Here is a 25,478-nt window from a genome sequence, read left to right as displayed (position 1 = left end):
TGAATTTGGGGATGACACAAGCATTCAGTCCGTGACAAAATGTCAGCATCTAGCTAGCGGAGTGAAGTGATAAGGGGGAGCTTGAGAAAGAAGAAAGGTCCAAATGTAGAGAACGAGAAGCACTTGGACAACAAGAATTGAAAACCCGAGGGGGTGTGAGAAGGCCAAAGCAAGAGAGAAAGGGGCCAAGGGTGGGGGACCTGCCTTGGCTGGTGGTTGAGGCAAGAGGAATTGGTGAGAGTTTGGCTTGTGCACTCGGACATGAATGAGTGTGTGTGAGTGTGCAAGGGCGTGTGTGCACACACATTGTTCATGCATGTATACGTGAGAGAGAGAGAGAGAGATCACGTGAATGCAAGCAAGCGGGAGGGAAACCAGGAAAAGGCAGAGTGGAAGCCAAATGTGGAAAGCACTCCAGAAATGAGGAAGGAGGAGAAAGTCAAAACTGTATAATGCTCCACTAGGACCAGGAGATGTAGAAGAATTTAAAAGCAGCTAAGAGACTTAGCAACCAGGGGGGCAACAGATTAATATAAAACCGTTTTCATGAAGTGATAGGGGACTAGACACTGCAAGTAAACTGAGGAAGGGGCGAGGCAGAAGACCATGACTCAAAGGACAGCAGGGCCAAAAGAAGGACTTGCAGGATGTTAGAGAGATTTGCTTGTTTGCAGATAGAGAATTGAGAAGGAGAAAACAAAGAGTCCAGAGCGGGGAGGGTATTCCAAGCCAGCTCCGGAAATGGGATGGGCTGTCTAGAATTTAGAAAACAGGGAATGAAAGGGGCAGAAAAGTGAAATGCCAGAATTAGTAGTATATTTATATCAAGTGACTCAAAGATGACAGTTAAAACTACTGTGCCACGCAATGGGATATTATTCAGCAGTAAAAAGGAAGACAGTACTGGCACGGACTGCAGCATGGATGAACCTTGAAAATGTTATGCTCAGTGACAGAAGGCAGACGCAAAGGATCATATATTATATGATTCTATTAGTATGAAACGTCCAGAACAGGCATATCTGTAGAGACAGAAAGCGGATTATCAGTTGCCTAGGTCTGGGGAGGAATACGGCTAAGGGGTGCAGGGTTTGGGGGTCAGTGAAAAGTTCTTAAGTTGATTGGGGTGATGGTTGCACAACTCTGAATATACTAAAAGCCATTGAACTGTACACTTTAAATGGGTGAGTTGTATGGTATGTGAATTATACCTCAACAGAGCTGTTAGAAAATTTACTACGTACGCATATGGATGTGAGGGGCCTTTGGGGGTGATAAAAGTTCTACATTTGGATTATAGGGATGTTTGCACAATTATAAACTTACAAAAAAACACTGAATTGTACATTTAAAACTGGTAGATTTTATGGTACATCCATTATATCTCAATAAAGCTGTTTAAACCAATAAAATTTTTTTTAAAACTTCACAATGTAGATAAAACACTCTATATAAGAGTTTCCGTACATTCGGATTAAAACGCTTCAAAAATATACCAAGCCATCTATCAAATGAGAATTACAGTTCTGCAGAATCACTGTGAGGATAAGAGAAGATCTTTTTTGTGACCCACAGAAGACTCTCAATAGAGTACAGCTCTGATTAAGGGGAAGAATCTCAACTCTGAAGCTGCAGCCTCTGAGATACAACCCAGGGAGGTTGATAAGAGGATTTCCCCTCCTGGGTGGACAGAAGGCTTGTGGCCCCAGGGATGAACTTGGCCCTGAAATCACACTGGCCAATGTGAGTGGGGAGGGGAGGGAGCGAAGAGATGCAACATCAAGGAATGGGGAAGGGCTAGAAAAGTCATTTCTAGCTGTTGGACAAGAGAGAACTGTGCATTGTAACCGGCAAGGCTTTGTAGATGCCCTGGGGGAAGCTGGGGGAAGCAAGAAAGAGGATGGTCATATGTGTCAGCTGGCTGTGTTCCCAAAGCCCAAAGGATGTGTCGAAGTCCCCATCGCAGATGAGCCAGCCCCAGACTGCAAGTGTCCACAGAATCCCTCTGCCTGTTGGGACAAGCCACTGAGCGGTCCTGAGGGACCCGCAAGGGCAAGCACCCAGCCTCAGCTCTTTTAAACGCATGGTCCCTTCTACCAGACAAGAATGGGATGTCTTCCCCAACGTTCAGTGCAACACTATTTACAATAGCCAGGTCATGGAAGCAACCTAAATGCCCATCGACAGACGAATGGATAAAGATGTGGTACATATATACAATGGAATATTACTCAGCCATAAAAAGGAATGAAATTGGGTCATTTGTAGAGACGTGGATGGACCTAGAGACTGTCATACAGAGTGAAGTAAGTCAGAAAGAGAAAAACAACTATTGTATACTAATGCATATATGTGGAATCTAGAAAAATGGTACAGATGAACCGGTTTGCAGGGCAAAAATTGAGACACAGATGTAGAGAACAAACGTATGGACACCAAGGGGGGAAGTGGCAGGGCGGTGGTGGTGGAGGGATGAATTGGGAGATTGGGATTGACATGTATACACTGATGTGTATAAAATAGATAACTAATAAGAACCTGCTGTATAAATAAATAAATAAATAAATAAAATTTAAAAATTCAAAATAAATTAATTTTTTTTAAATGGGATGTCTTTCTTTCTTGTTTGTAGAAACAAGGGCTTTGGTTTTCCCATCAGCAGATTAAATCTCAATGCCATGTGCTGCTTTTAGCCACACTGCACCCCTGAAGCACCTGCCCCCAGCCTCACTGCCCCTGGTTAAGGACCCCCAGTGCAGCTCCATCCCGCACGGTACAGCAGGGGCAATGCTTCCAGAATCTTGGGCTCGCAAATATTGTTATGGGGTCACACTCTCCAGCCAGCCTTTCGGCCAGCCAAGGGCTTGGCAAGTGACCTCAAATGCAGACTTCACTGGCTGTGTCCCTGCCTTTGCAGAAACAGTTAAGGACCATGAACCTTTCCAGGGTTGAAGCATCTTTGCATCCAGAATCTGCACCACCTGCTTGGGCATGAACTCTTGGGCAGAGAAAACCAACACACTCAGGGGACGCAAAGAAGCCAGACAGGCTACCGAGGGGCAGGGCTTAAAGAGTTTAAAAGATGATGGTAAGCCCCGCGGTGAGGTTCCTTCTGGTGTCCTTTTTCCATCGCTTGGCAACAGACCCACTGAGAGCTGACCCCGCCCCAGCCAAGTCCTCAGACCCTAGAGGGCAGATCCCATCAGTTTTCTCAGCTTTGCATCTCCACGCCCGGCACAGAGTGCACCCTTGACAGGTATTTAATAGAATAAAGGATGAGTCTCGCTTCATCCTTCTGCCAAGCTCCCCACTGTAGCCTTAAAAGGAGGGGAGGTGAGGAGGACCATGGAGGTGAAGAGGATTCAGCCAGGATTCAGGTGTTTTTGCTGCCGCCCCGTGGTAAGATGCCCTTCTTTTTCTCAGGCCTCATCAATCACACCCCATTCTCACCAACCTTACACACGAAATGAACTCTTGGAGACAAATGCCCGCAGTCCATGCCAGAGCCCTTGTTCCTGTTTCTATGTTTCTTTGTAAACATTGTCCTGATATATTTTTATTCTGAGTCCCCATGTTTGAATGTGAAGTCCTAGGATCGTGGAATCGTCATCTATGATTTCCCCAGAGTCCGGCATGGATCTGTGTCCAGCAGCCACGGTCATGGAAAGCCCTGGCCCCAGTGCAAAGCCAGCAGGGGGCCACACACCCGTGCTGGAAGCATGCACCCCGCTTCACTCCCACTCCCAGCCCAGGCCAGGGTGTGTGGCCATGACTTGGAATTTAGAGTCTAGAGTTGGATACAATCTATTACAAAGATACCTAAGCAATTTAACTGCAACTCTCAGATTGCAAAAGGAATGGTTAACCACACAAGAAGGTAATGTGCTTTCAAGCAGCTTAAAAGCTTTTGCTGATGAGGGTGGCAGAGTGGAGTAGTAGCAGGACCACCCAACAGCTCAAGAGCCCTGCTTCTGGTCCCATCTCTGCCAGTACCTGGCTGTGGAAGCTTGGACAAGCCAGCCAGTTTCTTGATCTGTAGAGTGAGCACGCTAAGGTAAACTAGATAATTTCCAAAGTCCCCATCAGCAAAGGACTTTACTATTCTAGGACACATGGATGAACAAGTGCGATGATAAATAAATACCAGGTCTGTTCTTGTAACTCCCTCCTGTGCGTGTAAATATCGTGATACTATTTCAAGAGTCGCGGTGGGTGGGGGAGGGGGTTCAGTTCTCACATGAGCAATCCTGCCTGAGAATCAGCATCCCTCCCCCTACTTTTGGTGACGGCACCCGCCTTTCTTTGAGAATGCCCCCACCTCCAGCCCTTGCGGTCTTGATGGGACTGTTGAACAAACCCCATCCCTCCCTCACCTCCAGGCTGCATGTGAAACTCTCACCCACCCTCACCCCGGCCTGCTGGCATCCCAGGCCTCTACAGAGGCCAAGCTCGAGGGAGGCTGACGGGCGAGCTGGGGTGCCGGCAACAGCAGACCAGCTTGTTAATTCAGTGCACTTTGCAGTTAGCACGTGGAGTTGGCCGCACGCGACGCCTGATGTTCGATTTGTCCTAAGTGCGGTCGGGCATCTGAGGACAGCGGATTTATATTCATGAGGGCAGAAGACCCGGCCGGCATTCCCTCCCTCTGTTGATGGGTGAGACACAGCCTCAAGCCTCCCTTCCCCTTGTCTGCAGGCTTGGATTTGAAGATGACCTCATCAGTTCGCTCGGGAATGGCAGGTGGGCTCCCACGTCAACTCAAGGCTCCAATGGCGGAGACCAGGAGATGGGAGTCAGTGCTGACTTGTGTCAAACTTCTCTGGCCCCGAGGTCCTTTAAAGCACGGAAATCGGGAGAGACACCTGTTCCAGTCACACCTGGCGATCCTTTCCACTAATGAAAGCGGTACCTGTCATTTTAGTGGGATTTGGGGAAGAAGTAGAAATGCAGGTGCTAAAGCTGCCATGTTTAAAGGAAGTTTGCTTAACTATCTGAAGTCTCTGTTCTGTTTTGTTTAACTTTTAAAATAGAGAAAACACTAGTAATAATAGTCACGGAATAGTATGGTAAGAAAATGTCTTTCCCAATTCTAAAACAGTATTGGTTAATCTACTGAAGTTAAACATATATCTACCCTTCACCCAGCAATTCCATCCCTAGGTATATACAAGAAAAATGAGTGTACATGTCCACTAAAACGCATATGGCTTTTCTTCTAATGGCTCCAAACTGGAAACACCCAAGTATCCAACCACAGCAGAATGGATACATGGCAGCATATATAAATCAGTGGAATTCTATTCAGCAGAATAATAATAATAATAATAAATGAATGCAACATATTCATGAAAGAATCTCAAAGCAAAAGAAGCCAGATACAGAAAAGAACGTGCAGTATGATTCCACTAAACGATATTCAAGAACAGGCGAAAACTATTTATGATAAAATAAGTTAGGGAAGGGAGGTAAGGAAGTCTTCTGTGTTGCTGGAAATGTTTTGCCTTGACCTGAATAGCGGTCACAGGGTTGTAGACATACGTAAAAATTCTTTGAGGTGTATATTTAAGATGTCTTACTGTGCATGTGTTATAACTTGATTTTTTAAAAAGAAAAAAATATCACAAAGTGTAATTTTAAAGCTTTGCGGGAAAATATTTTCTGAGAAAAAAAAAGATACATTATATTTTTAGAAACCCACCTGGGTCTCAGAAGTAAGGGGACGGGCCGGGCATCTTTGTACATCAGAGGTGCAGTCACTGAGATGCTGTAACTAAAACACAGAGCTTAATCCTTCCTCCTCCAGCTCTGGGTTCAGTGATGTGATCCTTGGCAAGTCACACCTTTTCTGAGCTTCAGCCATGACCTACATTATTTTATTTATTTATTTATTTGGCTGCATTGGGTCTTCGTTGCTGCGCGTGGGCTTTCTCTAGTTGGGGCGAGCGGGGACTACTCTTCGTTGTGGTGCTTGGGCTCTAAGCACGCAGGCTTCAGTAGGTGTGGCTCACGGGCTCTAGAGCACAGGCTCAGCAGTTGTGGTGCACGGGCTGAGTTGCTCCACAGCATGTGGGATCTTCCCGGACCAGGGCTCGAACCCGTGTCCCCTGCACTGGCAGGTGGATTCTTAGCCACTGAGCCATGAGGGAAGTCCAACATTATTTTTAATGTTCACTTCTAAATTCTTTGACCACTGAGTAAAAGGTGGGATTTTTTTTTTTTTTTAACAAAAAAGTCTTCTATCTCTTTCCTCCTTTTCAACCAGACACACAATTTCTTTGCTCTTATCCTCCCACCACTGACCGGATGAGAAGCTCTCAGCGTTCAGAGACCACATCACCTGTGTCTTCTCTACTCAACTAAGTACCTCAGTGAGATGAATACACCAGACACTGTTAGATGAAAGAGCCTTATTTTGCCATAAAGTATATTGGATCTAAAGCAAAGACTTATATCTATAAACCTATGAAATCTACAATAAAGCTGATGCATCCACAATAAAAATTCTATAAGCCAAGCTGTCTAACAATATAAGGTTTTGGAGAGAGTAACTATTTCTACCAGCCAACTTAATGGACCTGTGAATAAACTGCCTTTTTCCCCCACCTCGAACTTGGCTTTAGTAAAAAATGATATTGTATTTCCTTTGGCCAAAAATAAGAAAAACTAAACATATTATGTTTGGAGAGAAAGCTACTCCCCGAGGTCATCTTAATTTAACCAGAGATCATTTCTGTGGGAAGACAAGTATCTGGGCATTCAGTTTGATGGGCTGGCAGCCTTTTTCCTTCAGCGGATCTTCCCCCAGAGTCGAGTGTAAGAATCAGCACCATTATATCCTAGACATTTGGGTCGCTATTTGAAACCAGAGCAACAATAAAAAGTAATGTGAACCTGAATGATTTAGAATCTACAGTCTAGGGTTGGATACAACCATTACAAAGATGCCCAAGCAATTCAATTACAACTGTAAGGCTGCAAAAGGAATGGTTAACCACACAAGAAGGTAATGTGCTTTCAAGCAACTGAAAAGCTTTTGCTGATGAGTGAGGCAGAGTGGAATAGTAGCAGGACCATCCAACAGCTCAAGAGCCCTGCTTCTGCTCCCATCTCCGCCACTAGCCAGCTGTGGAAGCTTAGACAAGTCATCCAGTATCTTGATCTGGATAAAGTGGGTAAACTAAATAATTTCCAAAGTCCCCTTTACATGATGAACTTTACTATTGTATGATACATGGATAAAAATTGCAAAGATAAATACAAAGTCTGCTCTTATAACTTCCTCCCGTGCCTGCAAATATTTTGACGGTCTTTAAAGAAGCACTGTGTCTGGGAGGGGCTCAGTTTTCGTATGGTCAGAATCCCTACCTCTTCTTTGTGGAGACAGCATTCTGATTTTCTCTGAGAAACCCCACCAGACTAGGCCAATCAGATTTTCTCTTCCAGAATTAAACCTTGAGCTGAACAATACAGGGGCAGAAAAGAGTTGTTTCTGAGTCATTATGGTGTCAGCCCTTTGAAGAGACTGTCTATTAGCTCACATCTACCATTGCAGATCTTGGGATGTCTCACCCTTGGTTCTCCAAGGCCTGGCTATTCCGTTTTCCTTTTGATTCTCTGAGTTACTCCTTATACTTCTGACAAACTCCTTGGTATGACTAAGCTGGCCAGAGCTGACCTCTGTTGCTTGCAAAGAATCCTAACTAACACTGAACTCTTTTCTGGTCTATCGTGGGACTTTAAATTATCTTTTGAAGTAATAGAATTGTATTCATTTTAAAGTACCCTAGGGCTTCCCTGGTGGCGCAGTGGTTGAGCATCTGCCTGCCAATGCAGGGGACACGGGTTCGAGCCCTGGTCTGGGAGGATCCCATATGCCGCTGAGCAACTGGGCCCGTGAGCCACAGCTACTGAGCCTGCGCGTCTGGAGCCTGTGCTCCGCAATAGGAGAGGCCGCCATAGTGAGAGGCCCGCGCACCGCGATGAAGAATGGCCCCCGCTTGCCGCAACTGGAGAAAGCCCTCGCACAGAAACGAAATCCAACACAGCAAAAATAAATAAATAAATAAATAAATATTTAACAAAATAATAATAAAATAAAAATAAAGTACCCTAAAACAAAACAAAACAAAACTAGATTTTAAAAATCTAATAAGACATCCCTTTCCTTTAACTAGAAAAAGTGGAGCTATTGCACATTCCGAGTCATAAACTTAATTTTCTGCTGTCACTGTACTCAGATTAACTTGGTAAAAGAGCATGGCTCTTTATCATGCTGGACCAGAACTAAGGTCAACTGCATTCAAGTATCAAACCCTGGAACTAGTTCTGTCCTCCTCTATAAGCAGGGATATCACCAGAATCCTTTGCAACTCTCGGCAGCATCCAATCTACCAAGCACTCCCTGGAGAGAAAAACAGAAGCTGATCACTCAGCCAAAAGCCCAGTACGGTACCTCTGGGATTTCTTCTGCCAGGGAAGCAATGAGCTTCTTTTTAGCGGGTGGTCCAAAGCTCTGCCAGAGCTATGACTTCCAACATTACTTTTGAAAAGAGTGAAATGCCTATGGTCAGGGCAGAATGGCACAGAGGGGGGCTTCAAGGAAGGACACCTACACCCCGTTAACAAAGACTAGAGTCAATCTCCCTGCTAGTGTGGCTTTGGGACCCAACACTGAAAACTTGTCACTGACAGTGCTACTTATTTATCGTTGGGGATGGCTGGTTATAAGGCTTTGAGGATGACTTTCTTGAAAGGGCGCAGGGAGACATATCATGGGACTTACCTGGTCTCAGAACTGCTGCTGACAAAGACAACCAGCATCACCCTCTCGTTCTAAAGCCGTGCTGTCCAATACGGTAGCCACATGTGGCTATTTAAATTTGAATGAATTAAAACTAAATAAGATTACTATCCGCATATCCAATATGGTTGCTAGTGGGTACCATATTGGCCAGGGCAGATACTGACTATTTCCATCACCGTAGGACGCTCTCTCTGTTGGACGGTACCGATCTACACAGAGGGGCCTGATGCTCTCTGCAGGTCTCAGTGAGGAGCGGTCCCTCCAGAACGGTGCTGCTCCCCAGTGGTCCCAGGCAAAGTGGGGGAGCAAGGAGGACAACCATATCAAAGACCCCCTTGAAGAGAATTATCAGAGTAAGGATGAAAGAACGTCTCCTTACTCAAGACAAGGGAGGGGCCGCCCCAAGGAAAATGCCTGCAGAGCTTGGCATGCTTCCCTGGGGAACTGCTCTCTGACCGTCTCCTGGAAGAGTCCCGAGGGCAGAAGGTGGCTAGGAGAACTCCAGTGGCAGCCTGAGGAGAGGGGGCTGCCTGGGAGTAGCCTGCATTTCCAGAGGGCAAAGGGGCCAAGCGAAGGGGACCTGATACAATCTGTAAAGGTTCACCCCTCAGAGGTCTACCTACAAGGGCACAATGACTCTCATGGAACTGGTGCAGAGAGGACCACTGGGGGTGAGGGGGACTCCTAAGTGGTCATCACAAGAAGCCCTGCCCCCACCAGTGGGTATTCCCTTGAGGAGGCTCAGAAGACCCCTCCAAATTAGGACCCCATGAGATAAAGGTTCCACACTTGAGAATATGCTACCTTGAGGGCACCAGCACTGAATCGCAACCCTGACCTTCAGGGAAGACCTTCTGGCAGCCGCCTCCCCACCTCTTCCTTCTCTCTTCCTTCAACTGCAAGGCACCAGCACCAGCAAGATGAGCAAAATAGGGGGTTAAAAAAAAAAACACAAGGAAAAGAGAGACCACCCACCTCTGACCCACTGTAGGCCACTAAGGCTAATCAGACCAGGAGTTCCTGGTGGAGAGGTGGCACTGAAGTTATGGTGGACTGGCTCGTCAGCATTGAACGTGACAATGAAAGGGCTCATCAACCCAAGACTTACTGGAAAATTTAGGTATCTGCTCGTGAAAGCATCCAGGGGTGAGGAAGGGAGAATCAACAGGGGAGTTAGATAGACAGCGATGTGAAAATAAAGCCATTCTATGATTTTACCCTACAAATTCAGAAGGTTCTAGAAGAAATGCATGAGAAAGGTGTAGCCCAGGGTAGGACAGAGGGATGCAGTAAGCCCATGAAGAGGTGGTGGTAAGAGAACAATATTAAGAATGACACCAGAGACCTGCCAGTTTTGGAAAGTAGACCACTGGCCATGGCAACACCATAAGGCATAGAGAACTAGCTCCATCTTACACAGAGAAAATGGTGGCTGAAAGAAATTCAACAGCTAGCCCAAGAAGACTAGTGAGTGGCCAAGCCGGGATTCAAACTCCAGTGGGCTCTTCACCACCACACTGCCACTTCTGCAGGGAGTGGTCTTGAATGAAGGGCCCTTTTCAAGAGGTAGCTTAAGCACATCACTGGTTCTGAGACTCTCTGGTAAACCACTGTGTAGGGCAGAGCTGATACTGACCTCCGATATCTGTTCTCCCCCTCTTCTTAGCAAGAGAACACTGTGTACTTGAACTTTCCAGAAGGCAGAGCAAGAGTTTCATGTTGCCCTCCTTGGTACTATCGGAAGAAAGGAGTGATGGCTGGAGCTCCAATGGCGATCTTGGACTATGAGGCAACTTTAAAGCCACAAGCAAAGCAAAAAACTAGAAAATGCCTATGCCTCTGGATTTGTTTTGTATTTGCCATACCCATGCTGGACTGCCTGTCTCCAGACTTCTTTTAAATGAGAGAAGAAACCATTGTTTGAGGTATTCTGTGTAGGCAGCCAACCCCTTATCCTAACTGGGAAATCAGAAAGACCACTGGAGAGATTACATACCATGGTCTTCAAAGTCCCACATGCCTCCCTCGAAAGCATCTTGACAAGATTTCTGTGGGCTGAGAAAAGTTCCTGACAGTGGTCTTCCGGTTGTAGAGTATATGTATATCTCCACGACCGTATTCCTCAGATTGGGCTTGAACTCAGGGATCCCTACACCTTTTACAGGCATAAACTCCCAGACACAGCTTTGAGCAACGATGGCATTGGGGAGTTATTTTTTAAAACATCTCTTAGCTATTTCTTTTGCTCTTTCTTCCCACCCCCATCCCTGTGCTAGGGAGAAAAAAAAAAAAAATTAGCCAGGCAAGAGTACATTCAATTCCCTTTCTTAATTAGAAGCAAAACATTTGGAAAGCGGTGGCACAGTCGCTTGAAGAGCATTTGCAAATTATCCACGAGCGCAAAGCTAGCATATTAAGCAAAGCAACGGGGGTTGGAGAATACATTCCAGGCTAGTGGAGAGGGTGATCCAGACCTGCAGAGGCATCTGTCAGTCGCAGCTGGTGCAGGGCTCCTAATCCCTTCACTCACTGCTGGCCACACACGGAGAAGGGCTCGCGTGAAATACAAAAACAAAAAACCCCAAAGTGCCAACAGCATTGCCACGAACTCTATCATCCCAAACTAACACAGCAGAGCACCTAATGGATTTTAGGGAAGCTTTCAGATAAATAATCATTTCCTGGTAGCGGAGATTAGATTTCATACACCATGGCTCAGCCCAAGCTGAAGCAGAGAGATGTGAAGAAGAGAGTTCTTTTTCTAAAAGAAAAATTCACTTCTAATCCACTGACAAGGAACTATGCCTTCCAAACTCTGTGGCCTGGGGAAGGAAGTAGTTATCTTGATCATGAGCACTTTCTGACTTCAGTGGTTCCGGGGAGCCAGCTGTGTCACAGCAGATGTAGGAGTGGCTGACTACAGCAGATCCTGGGCTGCCTTTCACCGGAAAATGTTAAGAGCAAGTTGGCACAGAGTAAGCACTCAACGGATGCTGGCTATGACAACGCCATGACCTCCCAAGATGAGCCAGGGTATTTCATTTTTAGGCAGTTCTAACGGAAAAAGCTATTCCTTAAGCTGTGCTAACATCTATTCCCCTGTACCTTTCACTCCTTGGTTCTACTTGCGGTTTGGAAGGGAACACAGGATGAACCCAGAGTCTTTTCGCCATGGTGGTCCCTCTAAGATGGAAAGTAGATTCTATCACCCACATCTGTTTTCTCCAGCCTAGAAGGTCCAGTCATTTGAGCCACTGCTTCCTCTTCGAGTTTCTAGCCCAGCAGGCTGGAGGCTCTCATCTGCAGGCCCACGGGTGTGGAGCTGTCTTCTACCCTTGGGTACTCGGAGGAGGGCGCAGATGGACCAGGAGCCCCGAGGGGAACCGCTTCGTGGGGTTGACTTAGCTTCCCGGGGCTTCCTCAATGCCTCGCAGAGAGGAGGTGAGCAATGAATACTGAGACCAGTAAATGACTGAATGAACGATTATGTCTCTTATTGAATTAAAACCCAAATTCTTTTTCTTGCTCCTGAATATGCTTTTATCACGTGTTTGGGGGATCTAATTTCAGGACTCTACTTGGGTCCCTGTTTCTACTCATTTTCACCTCGTTAGAGCCCATCGGAATTCCAGCGTGTTGAGATCTTCTGATTTAATGACTTAATCATCCCACAAATTACCTGTCCCTCCCAGCTTTGTGTCAGCTACAGATTAATTGGCATGCCATCAATATACTCATCTGAGTTGATTAATTATATTTGGCTTATATTCGTATTACAGGTTTTTTAAGGGGCAGGGTAAACATCCTTTGTCTTGTCTTTGTGAACGGAGGGTGTTATGGACTCAACTGTGCCCCCCAAAACCCATATGCTGAAGTCCTAACCCCCAGGACCTCAGAACGTGACCTTATTTGGAAATAGGGTTGTTGTAGATACATTAGCTAAGATGAGGGCACACTGGAATAGGGTGGGCCCCGACTCCAACATGACTGGTGTCCTTATAAAACAGACACTTATAGCGGGAAGACGAACGTGACGAGACACAGGGAGACGACGGCCATCTACAAGCCAAGGAGAGAGCCTGGAACAGACCCTCCCCTTGCAGCCTCAGAGGAACCACCCTGCCGACACCTTGATGTTGAACCTCCATCCTCCGGAGCTGTGAGGCAATAAATTTCTGTTCTTTAAGCCCCTCAGCTTCTGGTACTTTGTTAAGCAGCCCTAGGAGACTAATACAGAAGGAGAGGAACACACGGCCCTGGGGGCCCTCTCAGCTAAAATTGTTACCTCTGAGACATGAAGAAGCTTTATCTGTGCCTTAAGCGCGCCAGGGGGGAAGGGAGCATTTAGGTACCACTCCTGGATGTGGTCCCCTTCAATTCTTCAGCCTGCTGACACAATAGCATAGAGCAGATGTGAACTTTTGTGGCTTCGACAAAGAATCCCTTGAGGATGGCTGTGAGGATTTTTTTTTTTCTTTATTACGAGCGCCAGAGTTCAGAGGAAGATATCTAGGTTTATCGATTACCACCATCTGAAACATGCAAATAATTCAAAGATGGAGAATGGAAAAGGGCATGCTGCTGCTGTGAAATCTCCAAAAAGAACATCTCACCCCCACGGAAAGAGAAAAGCTGGGACAATAAATGAAAACTCCGAATTCAAGAGCCAAGTTGTGTAACAGCGGGGGGTGGGTCCTGGGGTCCACACATCTAATAAGAAATCAGGATTAAAATCGTTGCTTAATTCTGTCTGTATCAGAAAGTGCTCACTGATAACAAAAAAAGATGCAAACCTCAACTCCCTGTTTGTCAACTTGGGTACTAACTCAGCTGTGTCTTGGATAACACATCAATTTGTTAAAAACGCACACAGCAGAAGAAGCTACTTCTCTTTTTCCAGTTGTCAGAGCAAAACTCCTTTACTCTTCTGTCCAGCAACCCGAAGGAAAACAAGGGAATTTGTGGCTTGGTTTCCTTGACAACCTTATCTTCACTCCAGGCACCTTCTCCTGTCTCTAAGCAACAGCGCACTCTTCAGAATTACCGGGAGGTAAAACCCAGCACTCATCCGGAGTCTTTGAGGACCAAGCAAATCAGGGCAGAGCAACTGGTCCCTTACAGGGCAGGGGCCCAGGAGCACGGAAAGGTGAATGGGCCCAAATGTCCTCCCCAGACCCCATGCACACCCCAGCATTCCCCCCGAGTCCTTGGCGCTTGGAATTCCACGTATCCACCCTCCTCCCCTGGTTTATTCCTCTGTCCTCTGCAGGGGTCAATGACTCAGTTCATCAGCTGCCTTCCCCCCCACACGCCCCACGGCCGACAGAAAAGCCCTACGTGGCCCTTGTGTGAAGGAGAGGCTGACCCCGGAGCACAGGGCACAAAAAGGAAAGCTAAGATGCCACCGTGACTTTTCGTAAACAAATGGCTCGGCTGGAGAAAAGTGTCTGATTAAAAGAGAAGGGTTGCTGGGTTGACATTTAAGAAGACTTTGTTTGCCCCTGAAAACAGGATTCAGAGATTTTTATTTCTTCCCTGGCACCAGGTCCCCACCTCTGCCCTAGCATCTCTGCGCCAGGAAGCGTTTCTGAGAATATACAGAAAGGAGCAAGTGAACAGAATCTCTGGAAATGAAAGCTCTGAACCTTAACGACAGCAAGAGAAGAGAGCTGATGAGTGCGAAGCTCGGAAGTTGAAAGGGAATGAGATCTGGAAGGCAAGGGTGCCGGTAAACGGCGCTTTCGACTGCCGTGTCCAATAATCAGGATCACTGCTGCTTACCTGGTACCTTTATGTCTCAGGCAGGCTCATTTCCACGAACATAGTTCGTTCTTAAATCACCCGTGAAGTAGGGGTTGGGGCAAGAATTATTCACCTTCCTTCCTTCAACTTGGAAGTTGAAAGTTGTCAAATGTAACGATCACACAGTTATTTTCAAAATGAGATAAAAACTAGAGACTCTGATTCCTAACTCTTACTTATCCGCGGTTTGGCTCATCTAAACTGCTATAATGCAAATGCAATTTCCAAGTTTTCTTGTCCCCAGGAGCTGTGAGTTATTTGCTGATTAATGTTTTTCGGGAGCCCATTAACATGACAGATCTGTTTGAGATTCCTGTCCTTGTTCGTTCTCCCTTGAGTGGAATTATTAAGTAGAAAAGCCCGATTTCACCGTCAAGCCCTCATCCGAGTTCCATTTCCAATAGCTGCTTTGCCGAGGGTGGAGCTGAAGCCTCGAGCAGGGGCTGCAAAGATCAGCTGATTAGGGACACTTCCAGGGTTCAGAAAAATACCAAGTAGTGGGAGGAGGAGATTAGGGGCTGGGGGACTGACTGTGCTGAGTGATTTGTAGGACACGGGGGGCATGGCAAGCTTTGGCACAAGGTCCGGGGCAACAGGAAATGGGATCAAACATATACTCCCAATAGCTACCAACCAGGGCAAGGGCGGGCAGAGTCACCGCTGATTAGGGCGAGACCTTGAATGAGGATGTGGTGCCGCCCCTTCGGGCAGGTAATACCCAAAAAACACAGACCATGGGGTTGTCTAGTCTCTAAAGAATGGGGCCTCTGAAGATGGGTGGTTTGAAATGGCTTGAAAATCTAGGTGTTGGAGGGAGCTCGGGTTCATGGAAAGCCCCCAAGGAGCTGCACACAGACTGAACTGGCAACCTTTAGGCTCGCTGTCAGGAGCCGTGCATCGTTTCCTCTCTGCGCCCAAATCCCCAGGCTGAGTGCATCACCTCTGAAGGGGTCTCCACGTCACCAAGAAGATGTGAGCCCAAAGCAACGGACGTCGTTAAGTGAAGTCACATCTGTGCTAAGCGGGGAGCTCGAATGGCAATTAGCTCCCTGAAAAGGGAGACAAACCAACGAGAGCAGGGATGGACCACAAAGTACATTTAGGTGTCATTTCACTCGCTGTACTTAATCAGAGAAAGGAAAAGAAAATGGAATGTTGATTTCAGGATTCATCCTTGGTTAATTGGTATTTGCAGAACACAGTAACATTTTAATTATTTTCAACGCCACATCATAACAGCTATCAAGGGAGTACAGACAAAATAGAATAAACAGGGACTTATTAAATACATAATTAATGTGCACTAAAATTAGCATATATGAATACGAATGAGCTGAGACCATTAGAAAGTTCGCACCTCAAATGTTATCAATTGATTAAGCTGCACCTCGGATGTCGGCGACTGATTAAACCTGTTACCTGCTACAGCTTCTGAACTAATGAGGTCACTCAACAGGGGACAGGCAGGCTTGTCAGAAGACGGCACGGCTCCTTGGTGGGTTCTCAGGCTAGCGCGAAGGTGCTGGGTATTTTTATAAACCAAAACTTTAGAAACGCCACCATTCTCTCTACAGTGAAGCAAGGACAAATCCAGCTCTTGTCAAAGATCATCGCAAAGCCAGCGGGGACTCTGGAATTTTTAGTTAGCAACACAATCATACCTTCAATTACTGAGGATGGCAGCAGACAGCACGGGGGTGCTGTCCTGGGTGGTTTTTCCAGGGGCAGGAAAGGGTCTGAAGGTATTTCTCACTGCAGCCTTGGGCTCGGATGGGGCCGCCCAACCGAACAGAGCAGAAGTGATAAAATTCTGGCAGAAAAGATGACTCCTGACAGTGAGGTGATCTGCCCCGCACCCACGGAGGCGGGTCGGCGCTGTGGCTGTGTATTACCTCCTAGTTACCTCGTTAACTATTGGAAGAAAGAGAACAGCCTGATGTCCAGCCAGCCAGTGGCTTCGACCCTTCCTGCCTGCCCGCCTGTGTGCGGGGCCTCTTCTCATCCCCTCTACTGTGGATGGAAACACTGGCAATTGGTCCTACAACGTCTGGGCTCAATCACAACTCTTTAAACAGTAAATATGATTTTTTATGCACCATCTTCAAAGTCTTCGATGTTCACTGAACCAAAAGAAAGATCACACCTTTGCAGTGAGAGCTTGTCTTGATTCTGCTGACTTCCTGTGAGAATCGATTCATCCTGCACTGTATTATAATATGTGTGTATAAACTTTCTCCTGTTGGATTGCAAACTCTTTCAAAGTAAGGACTGTCTCGCATTCTTTTTTGTACCTCTGGGAGCACCTACGTCTGTGCCATCCAAAGTGGCAGCTACTGTGGGACTTCCCTGGTGGTCCAGTGGGTATGACTCCACACTCCCAGTGCAGGGGGCCTGGGTTCGATCCCTGGCCAGGGAACTAGATCCCACATGCATGCCGCAACTAAGAGTTCGCGTGCCTCAACTAAGAAGTCCTATAGATCCCACATGCCACAACTAAGACCCGGCACAGCCAAAATAAATAAATAAATATTAAAAAAAAAACAAAACCAACGTAGCAGCTACTAGCCCTGTGTGGCTACAAGACACTTGGAATTTGGCTAGTATGATGGAGAAAATAAATAATTTAATTTTAATTAGTTTAAATTTGAAAACGGAAGAAGTATAAAATCTTTTTGCATGACACACAATTTTTTTTTTCGGCAGGGCGACATTTTACTTGAATCACTGAAAATTTCACTTGAATCATCCAGAATACAATATGCCAGAAGTGTAAAATACACACTGGATTTCAAAGACTTTAGTATGAAAAAAAAAGAATGTAAAATAATCTCGATTTTTAAAATAATGATTCTATGTTGAAATGATAATATTTTGGCTATTTTAGGGTAAATAAAATATATTTTAAAAACCAATTTCACCTGATTTTTTAAATATTTTTTTTAACACGGCTACTCGAAAGTTGAAAATGACATGCGTAGCTCGCATTATTTTTCTATTGGACAAGGGTGATCCCAAAGCTCCATATATAGAAAGTATCCAGGAAGTACTGTCGACTGATTGATTATCCGAACACTATAAACATGACTTCATCACCTCTCATCTGGTGCCCATTATAACCAGAGAAAAGCATTTTTCAGGCCACGTATCTGGCTTAGATATATAACCTGTGACCAGGAACAAGAACACAGAAGACTAGTGACAATGGAATAAAATCACTTGTGCCAATTAATAACCTCCCTCCTTCTGAAATGGGTTAAAAGTGCAGAACAACAATAGGTTGCAAAATGAGAGAAGAATTCAGAGAATCAGACCCGAAGAATACATTCCATTCTTATCTCAGCCGCAAATGGGCCTCTGGGCTTCTTGGCAGCAGAGGGTGAAAAAAAAGGTATACACACTAAATTACAAGTATCGTTTCAACAAGGGAGACAAAGCTTTTCCAGGCGGTGCATTCTGAAATAAATATTTAAGAGAATTGGGTGATGAACTGGGCAGTGCCCCCAGCAAAAATGTGACAACAAATGCCACGATGATTTTCACGTGACAGTTAACGTCCTTTCTTCAAACTCCAGGGTGAGTCAGGAGCAGCTTTTCTGTGAGGGGCTAAGCTGACAGACCAATGCTGTCGCCTTGCTCGGGGGGGGGGGGGGGTGGGTGTGTGTCTCTTTGCAGACAACACATCATGCCCAGAGGAGAGGGTGACTAGCTGACCTGGGAGCAGCTCTCCGTCGCCCCCGACACTGGACGTGACACAAGCCTGCAGCACGATTCCCCCTGCACAAGCCGCCCTCACCCTGTGCCGCCCCCACAAAACCAGATCAGAACCAAAGGGAACAAGAATGATGACACCACAGGGATGACCCTGTACCACCCTTAATTTATTAAAAAAAATAATAATAACTTGCAAATTTTGATCTCTAAGTATTTTATTCATAACGTATTTTTGACACACCCCATGACTGAGAAAAACCATCTCAGGAAACAAAATGTCTTCCCTAAATAAAACTCGTCCCAAGGCAAGCTTGGGTAGGCTCTGAATAACTGGTGAAGTTACATTTCTATGTGGTCCATCCAACAGCAGTGCCATCCAATAGAACCTTCTGTGATCATGGAATTGTTCCCTGTCTGCTGTCCAATATGGCAGCCATAGCTGCATATGGCTCTCCAGCACTTGACATGTGGCAAAGTACAACTGAGGGTCTGGATTCTGCATTTTCTTTAATTCTGATCAATAAAGAGGAGAACATTTGGTGGCTTCAGGATTCAAGCCCGGGCCTTTCTGATTCTAAAGCCTGTGCCTGCCCACATGGCTAGTAGCTGGCATTTTGGGCAGTGCACCTCCAAAAGGGCTTCACGCAAACCACGTTCCAGCCAAGATCTGCCTGCCCATAGTAGAAAGACAATTGGAGGTGACTGGAAGCTTTGAGTCCTGATACAAAAATAGGTTCAAATTCTCTTGCTTTAACTTTTTTCTTCAATTTACATAATAGGTAGAAGGAGGACACAACCTAGGAGATGTGGACATGGGTCTCAATTTCAAACCCTCATCCTTGTGCAGCCTTAGAATGTAGGCTTCTTGATCTGACGGCCAGAGAGCAGGGCACAGGCATCTGTGTGTCAAGGCTGGCCTTGAGGCCGGAGTTGATGGTGAATCTAAAAGCTGCCCAGTAGCTTTCCAGGGATCACGCAGGGATCCGAGAGCTGCGATTTCACTCTCTGGGTGTTCGTGATGCTAGTTCTCACACTCAAACCCAGCAGCCTGATTTGGGAGCGTGCTATGAGTTTCTGCTACAGCACATGCTCAGGAACACAACATGCCAAGCAGAATGTCACCCCACACAGGAGCCTGCGCTAATTATAATGTCAGGCTCCCCACTGAGAATCAGATAATTACAGGAGAACATTACAGTGTTTCCAAACTCCTGGAGCAAAAGCATCTTCACATGTAACCTCTTGGAGGTGAAAAGCAAAGTGATCTGAGATGGTCCCACTCGAGACCACCGAGACCAGAACCGAACGATCTTTGGGGAGCAAAGGGAAGCCAAAAGTAGGTGGGAGGAGGGGCGTGGGGGCCAGGAGGAGGTGGAGGGAGATTAACATCGTTCGGGCCCTACTGTGTCCCGGGCATCGTGATCTGTACTTCATGGCAGGCAACACGGGGAGTGGCCTTGCTTGTTGCCATGCTGTCATTTCCCTGAATATTGAATAGCAAGATAGATGTTATCTCCGTTTTTACAGCTGGGAAAACTGAGACTCCCATAATCTTACGTAGGGACACCCAGCTAGTAGAGTTGGTGGCTGCAGGGTCCAAGCCCTGGCCTTTCTGACTCTAAATCCTGTGCTCGGCCCCTCCCTCCACGTCTCCTTCCTTGACGTGGTTGAAGCGGTGACCGTCTGCCCGGGAGTCCCGACCGTCCTCGCTTGATGGTGGTGGTGGTGGGTGTGTCGGGGGTTGCATGGTGTTCACCCCGCACACATATCTGCAGGGAGCCCACAGCGGCAGGTGCCCTGGCGGGGGTGCGGCCTCCGCTCCAGGCTTCCTCCGCCCAGATCTCCTTGCTGAAATGAGCCTGCGGCATCAGGAGTGACCATCATGGATGCTAACATCTGACGTGGCAAGCTCCAAAAAGTGAGACGCACTTGCTGAACTTTTCTGGAATCATGGCTGAAAAGCTCTGTGATCCACCGGAAGAAACGCAACGGAGCTCCCTATGGCAACAGGCAGCCTGGAGGCGGCATATAGAGATGAGCGTGAATCACGGTCTACCAGGACCTGCTGTGTGACCGTGAGCTCAGTCTTTGACCTCTCTGGGTCTCAGTTGCTAAAATGTAAACCAGGGGTGCAAATACCTAAATCATATACGTGGAGCACTTGACGTCTGGAGCTTCGAAAGGCCCCAGGAAGTGGTGGCCTCCGGTGTCATCAGGGCATTGTATTCCTGCCAATGATTTGCGGTTTGGAGTGGGGCTCAGCTTACTCACTGACTGAGCCTGGGTGTCTGGCTCACAAAATGCCCCTCCAGTTTCTGGGAGCGGAGCAATGTGAAGCGGAGGCTGCTGCATCAGGGTTTTCCCTGGAAAGGTCCATGGCTATTAGTAGAATTTTCTAGTCACTCTTTGCCCCAGGAAAATGAAGACTCAGTAAGTTCTTCTTTTGAGCTGCTGGCTCCTTTCTGCACATGCTCAGTGCTGTCCTGTCAAAGCCGCAGCATGTGGAGACCACAGCAGAATGAAGCAAGTGCCCGGGCTCAGGCCACCAACAATCCCTGGAACCTGGGAGTGTCATCTTTTCCTGGTAAAGGAGACTCTGCAGATGTGATTACCCTGGATTATCTGTGGATGGGGTAATGACCCCGGATTACCTGGGTGGGGTCCAAACTGCAGTCACAGGGTCTTTATAAGAAGGAGGCGGGGGAGATAAGATACAGAAAAGGATGCAGTGTGACCACGGCCAAGATATATATATATTTATAACTAAATCACTTTGCTGTACAGCAGGAATCAACACAACACCGTAGGGACTTCCCTGGTGGCGCAGTGGTTAAGAATCTACCTGCCAGTGCAGAGGACACAGGTTCGATCCGTGGTCCGGGAATATCCCACATGCTGCAGAGCGACTAAGCCCGTGCGCCACAACTACTGAGCCTGTGCTCTAGAGCCCGTGTGCCGCAACTACTGAAGCCCACGCGCCTAGAGCCCATGCTCCACAACAAGAGAAGCCACCGCAATGAGAAGCCCGTGTTCCCCAACGAAGAGTAGCCCCCACTCGCTGCAACTAGAGAAAGCCCACATGCAGCAACGAAGACCCAACGCAGCCAAAAATAAAATTAATTAATTAATTTTTTAAAAGGCACTGTAAATCAACTATAATTCAATAAAATAATAAAAACAAAAAGCATTTTTATTTGATCACATGAATCATAAATATTCATTATAGAAAAGTTGAGTTATAAATCTCACAAAACACGAAGGAAATAAAAATCAGCCATAATCCTGTAACTCCATAAGCCCAAGAATAACCAACCACTGTTAACATATTAGTGTATAAATCTGTGGGGTTTTGTTCCCTCAAACAAAATCACTTCTGATGAAAACGTCAAGCATCTCATTTAAAGCCATGAAACGGGGTCTAGTAGGAGTCGTCAAGGAGGACAAGCCAAACAATTAAAATCAACTGTCCTGCTGTTCTAGAGACACAGGCAGTGACCTCCAGCTCTCTCTGTGTCACGGTCACAACCAGCAAAGCAAACTTGACCCCTGGCTCTGATGAGAGGAAAATATAAAGTGTGCGATTCACCCAGCCTCTTTTTCTGTGGACCTTTATAGATCATGTCAAACAGCAAGGGAAGTCCAGTGTATCCCAGAGACCCACACAAGTTAAATGCGTCCCTTAGGCCACCTGGCGGCCAAGGCGGATAGGAAACTGAGACACCTGACTCCCGTCCTAGAAAGGAGGCCAGGTCCCCAAATGCACCAGCCATCCCCGGAGCCCGAATATATAATGTGCTTCGATATGAACTGTAACGTGGGTTCCAAAAGCAAGATGACACAGGCCTTCTTGCAAGAAGCTCCATGTGGGGGGGACACAGATACATTCAAATAGCTGCCATTCAGAGTGATGACCATCAAGACAGAGGCAGACACAGGATACAGGGAGGTGTCACCCAGGGAGGAGTGATGAACACTGTGAAATAAATGAAATTAACAATGTACTACTTGTCTTCTTTTCCACCGAATCATCCAGTGCCAGAGCTGGAAGGAACCACAGTGATAATTAACACACACGGCTCCCACCTCCCCTCCCCCCCTCCCCGCCAACCCCACCAAATTTTCCGATGGAGCAGTGCTTGAATAAGTTCTAGAATCCCTTTAAGCTCTAAATTTAAAGTTCTCACATACACAGACCATAAGCTACTCATGAAGAGAGATTAGTGGGAACTCGATGGCTGGTTGATTTTTAATTCCACTCTGACACAGAAAGGGAGCCTGTTTTCCGAAAGCCCAGAAACCCCTGGAAGGCTCCGAGCCCAGGAGTCTGTATGACGTGGAAGGAGAATCCCGTTAAGGGACAGTGTGCTTCCAAGGCTACAGAGTGGGGTTGCTTTCACAGAAAACATGCCGTTTCCTTGGAAGACCATTTTCCAAAGGACTCAGCTCCCCCGGCTGAGCCACAGAAGGAACGTGGGGTGAAGGGGGAAGCACCCCCATCCTCGGGAGCCTTTGCACCCACCCCTCGCGGGGGTGAGCGGGGCTCCCGTCTGCCGGCCTCCATCGGGCATCACCCTTTCCTCCTGAAACATTTCAAGTGCTTGCACGGCTGGACAGTTTGTTTCTCTAAAGCAGGGGTTCCTTCCTGCTCTGGAGCCATGGGTGGACTTCGTGAGATGTGGGAATACCCAAAACTGCCTGGTAACTGGTTTGTGTGCAATCTTGTCTTACGAGAGGGTCCAGAGCTCTTAGCAGATTCCTGGGGGGGCTGTGAGCTACAGAAGTTTCAGGACTCATTTATCCTTGCACACGTGTCTAAAATAAGAACCCAAGTGCCCTGGGTGTGCGCTCACGTCCGCGTGTGGGTCCCCGCACTCCAGAAACCTCTGGGAGACAGCACACGCGCTAATAAGATTTCCTTTTAACTCCTACATTAAAAAAAATTTTTTTTAAACAAAATGTCATCCCTAGGACATATAAAACTGAACCAGCCAAGACAAAAAAAACTTCAAAAAAATCAATTATCCATTTAGTTGCTGTGAAAATCTACCTTTAAACCCAGAGTCTCAGGGAACATCAAAGGTCTAGTTAAATTTTTAATAAACCATGAAGGCTAGTGTTAAAGAAGAGACCTTTTCAAAGATAAGCTGGCGACAGACAAGCTCTCGAAATGGTTCCCATCAAAAGGCACGAAGCTGCCAGAAGGCAACGGTGGGCGAGTGAGCTTCCCTTTAGATTGAAGTTAGGAGCTTGAGACTCTGGGAATGAGCCCCAGGGGGTCTTCAGAAACACATCTATTTATATTTAGACCTTTATTCTTTTTCAGCTGGTTAAAGAAGGAGTCTTAAATGGTAGAAAGACAGCCACTAACTATTATGACTGAAAAGACGGCCTAAGTAACTTCTCTTCTCGAATGATTAGCATTTAACAGGTTGAAAGTGACCGTGGAGGTTTTGGAGCTGCCCTCTGCAGAGACCCTGGTCTCTTGATGAGCTCTTTAACATACTGGGGGTGAGTATGACCAGATCCTTCCACCCAGGCAAATCCACTTTGGTCAGATTTGTGTGCTGGGGTCCCACGTAAGACATCATCTCAAGATGTACTGAATAGCAAGCTCTCGGAAAACAACCAAAATAGTTGACTCAGAACTGAAAGGGAAAAAGCCAAGAGAGAAATGAGAGGGAAACAGATGCTGAAAAAACCTGGCAGCAAATTGGCCTATACGATCCTATAATAGAAATTCTTAAGATCATGATAGAAATAAGAGAGGAAAATGCTTCTCATCTAGAGGAAGATCTGAGCTGAGTGATTAGACATGATGTTCTGACAGATTTCATATATATACTGCAACAGACAACATATTGATATTTTCATTCCTTAAAGATGACCAAAAAAAGTCTTCATTGCACAAGCAAAAGACTATCAAGGTACACACAGGGGAAAAAACTCGGTTTGGCCATGGCCTTCGCTTCCACAGTATTGAAGCCAGAAGATAACAGAGCAACATCTATAAGAGCTATAAGGAGAAATAGGTGCCTCTAACAAAAGCTATGCCCAGTCAAGTCTTTGCTCCTGTACTGGGGTAACAGGTTGACATTATGAACTCTGCAAGGATTCAGATAATATATCACCTGGGGCTGCTCCCTGAGCAAGATTATCACTCAAACTTGAGTTCCAAAACTACGAAAGATGGATCAGAATGTTTAAGAACACAAGACTGAAGGAGTCAGGAGTATTATCAATGCTAATAACAGCTTCCACTTTTCAAATGCTCAAATGGCCCAGGTACTGTATAGACTGTATATATATATATAATCTTATTTAATTATCAAAATTGGTAGAGTTCATTTTGTAAATAATATCCCAGTTATCTCAGTAGTAGCATTATCCCCACTTCATAGATGAGAACACCAAGGTTCAGAGAGCTCACGTCATTTGTCAAGATAAACTAGTTAGTTAAGTAGTAGAGCTGGAATTCCGCAATGTAACCCAAGGAGATCCTCAGGGTCTCTCAATTTGTTTTTTTAATAATATCTTTAATCTTTTTTATGCTTATCTGTCTTGTCTAGTTACTCTATATAAAACATATTATTTTTGAAATAGAACACCGGTAAGTTTTCTCTTCAATTAAAATAAATCCAAAGACACAAAACAAATTACTCCAAAATGTTAAAAAGGAAAAGATTGGTAATGTAACAGGGAAGAACCTCTGTGTTCTGTTACAAGTTCGTCACTAAAGGGATGTGGTCTGCAAGCTTAAATCATACCTAATGGCCCATCTCTGGGAACCCTGCCTCCCAGGTAATGGGCATGAAAATACCTTTGTTCAGCTCAGAGGAGACATCGCGACCAGGCCCACCTGTGAATGACTGCAGGGAGGAAGAAATTAACACACTCCCTCCGGAGTCTGACCGGAACCAGGAAATGTCTGACTTTATCCCCTCCCCTTTTAGTATAAAAGAAGGCTGCATTCTAACTCAGGCAAGACGGTTCTTTGGGACGTGAGTCCACCATCCTCTCGGTCTGCTGGCTTTCTGAATTAAGTCGCTATTCCTCACCCCAACGACTCATCTCTCGATTTACTGACCTGTCACGTGGTGACTCGGTAACAGTAAGGACATCTCAGAAAGATGTCCCCGTAAAGAAAGCAGGTAAGGCAAACATC

At 46.2% G+C, this 25,478-nt stretch overlaps 1 protein-coding gene across 7 annotated transcripts in view; it reads right to left on the bottom strand.

Annotated features, from left to right (window-relative positions):
- SLC39A11 (solute carrier family 39 member 11) overlaps positions 1–25,478 on the bottom strand; it is a 426,195-nt gene that overhangs the window by 115,428 nt on the left and 285,289 nt on the right. The window lies entirely within an intron of this gene.

The sequence above is a fragment of the Balaenoptera acutorostrata genome, chromosome 20 (assembly GCF_949987535.1).
Source record: "Balaenoptera acutorostrata chromosome 20, mBalAcu1.1, whole genome shotgun sequence".
In the NCBI taxonomy this organism is placed as follows: Eukaryota; Metazoa; Chordata; class Mammalia; order Artiodactyla; family Balaenopteridae; genus Balaenoptera; species Balaenoptera acutorostrata.
This window is presented reverse-complemented; position numbering and strand designations above follow the sequence as displayed.